At 47.2% G+C, this 5,136-nt stretch overlaps 1 pseudogene; it reads left to right on the forward strand.

Moving 5' to 3' along the window:
* Positions 1-1,210: 1,210 nt before the first annotated feature.
* LOC136530646 (COP9 signalosome complex subunit 6-like) lies at positions 1,211-1,818 on the forward strand (annotated as a pseudogene).
* Positions 1,819-5,136: the final 3,318 nt, after the last annotated feature.

The following is a 5,136-nucleotide window of genomic DNA, read 5'->3' on the forward strand; positions in this document are numbered from 1 at the left end:
GTTTTGCAAGCTAAGGAATGAGTTGAACATATTGAATTTCTCAAATATGTGTTGATGCACCCCCCCCACTCATATGACATGCCTCTCCTTCAAGCAATCTAAGGTAAAAGTTGATTGGCATGGCATACATCCTTGCTAAGGACTTGTTTAGTGCATCTAGACATCTTTCACATTTTATTAGGCTCATTCATGAAAAATCAAATGAATTTGATGATTGTATGGTACCACTATTTCTTGTATGCTTAATTTGATCTAGTGGTAGCATATGACATGTTTGTGGGCTTGTAAACCTAGTGTTTAATCTAGAAAATAAGCTCTAAGTGTTTAACTCAACATGGTACAAAATAACCCTTATTTGGAGGTATGAAGAAGCTTGTCCTTGGATCAAACCGAGTTAAATATCTTTGGCAAATATTCTAGTTTGAACCAAATTTGGGAATACGATCCTCACCCCATTGATTGACGTTGATAATCTCAACCTATCTACATTTTGAACCTTTGTGGTCATTGATGACAAAGGGGGAGAAAATAGTGTACAAAGATAGTGAAAAGGCACCAGAGGGGAAGAGAATTAAAGATATAAATGATAGGGGAGAATTTGACATAGGGGGAGAGATATGACAAAGGAAAGGGATCAATTAAAATTTTGAGAACACAAGTAGGGGGAGCAAGCTCATGAACTTGTATGGTGCATTTGAATGTGCATTTCATATGTTTGCTTGCATGGCACAAGTTTTAAACTTCAATATCCATTAAAGATGTCAACGGGGCCCCGTTCCCTGATTCCCCGTGGGGAATTCACCCATTAGGGGACGGGGATGGTACAAATCTTATCCCCATGGGGAATTAAATGGGGGAAAAATCATCCCCATAGGGTATGATAGGGGCGAGGATGGTATACATGCCCCCGTCCCCGTTCCCCGCGGGGACCCGAAATGTTTAAGGCCCATTTAAGAAGGCCCAAATCCTGTGTACGTATATAAGGCAATTTCTAACCCTAACCTTATCCTTTCCATTCTTTCCAGACTCCCAATCCCCTCCCCCGTCCCCCCTAGCCGCCGCTGCCGCCTACAAGTCGCACGCACGCCCCAGAGCACAAAACCCCCAACCCCACTCCCCACCTCGCATCCTTCTCGTCCCCGTCGCAATCGCAACCCCCGCCGGCGCTACCTAGGTCATGCCACACGCCACCTCTCCCCCAGCTCCGACGATGTCGGCGCCCTCCGATGCCGCACCGGCAGTATCTAGGCCCGCGCCCACGACCACCGCCGCCGCCTCCAGCGGCGGGTTCACCTTCAAGCTCCACCCACTTGTCATCGTGAACATCTCCGACCACCACACCTGCGTCAAGGCGTAGGCCGCCTGCTCTGGGGATAGCTCCTCCTCCTCATCCATGGCGGGGGTAGGGGCGGGGGCCGGGCAGCCGCCGAGGGTGTTCGGGTGTGTGATCGGGGTGCAACGTGGGCGGACCATGGAGATCTTCAATAGCTTCGAGCTCGTGCTTGACCTCATCTCAGGCACCCTCGACCGCGCCTTCCTCAAGAAGAAGCAGGAGCTCTGTAAGCTCCTACTCGAATCTAGGGATTTTTTTAGGGTTTCACGATGCCTAGAATCATAGGGAATGCTAGGGTTTCATGGATGGTTTGATGATTTCTTTGTTATGGCTGTGGCTGTGTAGATAAGAAAGTGTTCCCTGACTTCTACGTGCTCGGCTGGTACTCCACTGGAAGCGATCTACACGACACCGACATGCAAATCCACAAAGCCGTGAGTTTTTACAACCTTTTCTTCAAGTCCTTGAATCTGTTATCTGTGTGACAATGTCACATTATGCTTGGGCATTGGTGTTTGCCCATGTTGATGGCTTGATGCGGGGATGGGGATCCCTGTGGGGATTAAATCCTCGAGCGGGAACGGGGATGGGGAAGAAATGCTCCCCATGAGCCTTCACAGGGATGGGGACAGGGGAAATTTTCCCCCACAGGGACGGGGATGGGGCAGTAGCCCCCAACGGGGAATTCCCCATTGACATTTCGAATATCCATACTTGTGTGATGTATGCTAGTTGTAGACTTGAATGATAAAATGAAAATCTAGCATGTATAGGTTATCTAGTGATTTCATCTCAAAGTTTTTCCTAGTGGTATCTAGCTAACAATGGTGCTAAGGATGGTATATTGGTGCACTCCGATTGGTATCACGCTTCAAAGGTCCATCTTTTATACCTTAGCATCATTTGGTAGACATTGTCTCCTATATTTCCTATCTAAGCATATGTGCAAGCTATAATCCAAACTCTTAGCACATATGTAGGGGGGCAATTGGTACCATATGGAGTTCATGAAACTTGTCCATATCCTTTTACACATGGTAAATATGCTTGGGCAAGCAACATAGATTCAATTGAATTTCAATTCATATCTTTGTATAAGGGTTGTCATCAATTATCAAAAAGGGGGAGATTGAAGGCTCTAGTTTGGTTTTGGTGAATTGATGAAACCCTAAGTGCTAACCTAGTTTATCAAGTGATCATGAGATAGGTAGCACACTCCAAGTGGTGAAGCAAATGAAGATCATAACATGATGATGGTGATGCCATGGTGATGATCAAGTGCTTGGACTTGAAAAGAAGAAAGAGAAAAACAAAAAGCTCAAGGCAAAGGTATAAATTGTAGGAGCTATTTTATTTTGGTGATCAAGACACTTAGAGAGTGTGATCACATTTAGGTTTGATAGCCATACTATTAAGAGGGGTGAAACTCGTATCGAAATATAGTTATCAAAGTGCCACTAGATGCTCTAACTCATTGCATATGCATTTAGGATCTAGTGGAATGCTAACACCCTTGAAAATGTTTGTGAAAATATGCTAACACATGTGCACAAGGTGATACACTTGGTGGTTGGCACATTTGAGCAAGGGTGAAGAAGATAGAGGTGAAAAGGAGTTAGTCTCGCTGGTCATACAGTGACCGGACGCTGGTCTTAGAGGGACCGGCACGTCCGGTCAGTTGCAGTAGCGAAGACGCTGGCGTCGGTCACTGACCGGACGTTGGGTCACTCAGCGACCAGACGCTGGAAGGCTATGTCCAGTCACACTGCTGAGCAATGCACAGAAGTGTTGTCGAGTGACCGGACGCTGGCTGTCTCCGGTCAAGGGTGACCGGACGTGTCCGATCGAGAAAAGTCATCTCTGGATGCTTACTAGAAATGACCGAACGCTAAGGGTTCAGCGTCCGGTCACTTTAGCTACAGCATCCAGTCAACTCATCACCATTGAGATTGGGCGCTCAGCATTCAAAGAGTGGGGACACGTGGCATGCATCGCGTGACCGGACACTGAGGTCCAGCGTCGGGTCGATCGGACCAGAGCGTTCGGTCACCCCGAGTTGTGCCCAGTGAAGGGGTACAACGGCTCTATTTCGTGGGGGCTTCTATTTAAGCCCCATGGCCAGTTGAAGCTCACACCTTTGGCAATTTGCATTGACATAGCAACCTTGTGAGCTTAGCCAAAGCCCCACTCATCTCCATCATTGATTCATTATCTTTGTGAGATTGGGAGAAAATCCAAGTGCATTGTTTGAGTGTTTACATCTAGAGGCACTTGGTGTTTGTGTTTCGCTGCAGGATTCGCTTGTTACTCTTGGTGGTTGCTGCCACCTAGACGGCTTGGAGCAGCAAGGATCGTTGAGCGAAGGGTGGTGATTGTCTCTGGCTCCGATCGTGGTGATTGTGAGGGGTTCTTGACCTTTCCCCGGTGGAGAGCCAAAAGGTACTCTATTAAATTGCTCGTGGCTTGTGTGATCCTCATCTTATGTTGGTTGTGCGGCACCCTATTGAGGGTTTGACGTGTGATGCCAATTAGCGTGTGAACCTCTAAGTGAGTGAATCGCCACAATGAGGACTAGCTTGCCGGCAAGCAAGTGAACCTCGGTAAAAAATCATTGTGTCATCATTTGATTCCGAGGTGATTGGTCTTCATTGTATTCACTCTTGTGATTGATTGGCTCATTCCTCGACACGGCGGTATAACTATCTTGCTTACTCTCTTTACATTACCGCAAACTAGTTGTCAAGCTCTTTAGTGTAGCTAGTTGTGAGAGCTTGTTAGTTTGGTTGGTATGACTCTTTAGTTAGCTTTTGAGAGCACACTAACTTAGTGTAGTGTTATAGCTATTGTGTGAATAGATACTATCTAAACTAGAATTGTGGTAGGTGGCTTGCATTTTTAGTAGGCTAGCGCAACACTTGCTTTGCCTCATAATTGTCTATCCCTTTTGCTAAGTGTTGTTGTAGAAATTTTATTAGGCTATTCACCCCCCCCCCTCTAGCCATTAGGACCTTTTAGGGGTGCGGCGGCGTAGTTATAAAGCACTCCCCCACCTCTTCGCATTCGAGGGTTTTTGGGAAACCGTTCCCACGATTTGCGTTTCTCTGAATTCCCCGCAACTGAAGGTGGGCCGTTACCTGGGCTTTCGTGCAGCCCTGGCCCGTATCGCTTATTTATCTCCGCAATTTGTTATAGCTCGCCGAATATTCGCCGACATCTCCGCCAACCGTTATGGCTCAGTAATCACTACTGTATAGCCATTGCTCCGGTGTTTTCTCCATGATTCTGTCTTCTCCAAGTTGACTTATGTTTCTGACCCTGGCACCACATGACTATGTCACCTACGGCTACTGTCAGGCTCGGGGACTAAGTGGGCACACTTCACCTCGTGGTGAATGTGCTTTTTCTCATTTTGGGACTACACCCAGGGATTGGCTGCTTGCTCGGCTGGTCTTCTGCTTTTCTTTTACTTTGGACCCTAGCACCACATGACTACGTCATCTACTGTCAGGCTCAGGGACTAAGTGGGCACACTTCACCTCGCGGTGAATGTGTTTGCTTTATTCTGGAAGACTCCGCGCCTCTTGAAGCTAAAGAAGACTATCTTCTTTTCTCGTGGTCGGACTCTAAGTGGGCACACTTGGTCCACTGTGAAGAAATTTTTTATTCTAAACTTGAGCTCCTTACACCCTAATGGCAAGTCATACTTGGGTTAAACTGCTCGGCTATGGTTCACGCTGCTCGGCGATGATTCACGCTGCTCGACAACTGCTGACACTGCTCGGCAACTCATCACGGTGGTTGGA

The sequence above is a fragment of the Miscanthus floridulus genome, unplaced genomic scaffold, assembly GCF_019320115.1.
Source record: "Miscanthus floridulus cultivar M001 unplaced genomic scaffold, ASM1932011v1 fs_16_1_2, whole genome shotgun sequence".
Taxonomy (NCBI): domain Eukaryota; kingdom Viridiplantae; phylum Streptophyta; class Magnoliopsida; order Poales; family Poaceae; genus Miscanthus; species Miscanthus floridulus.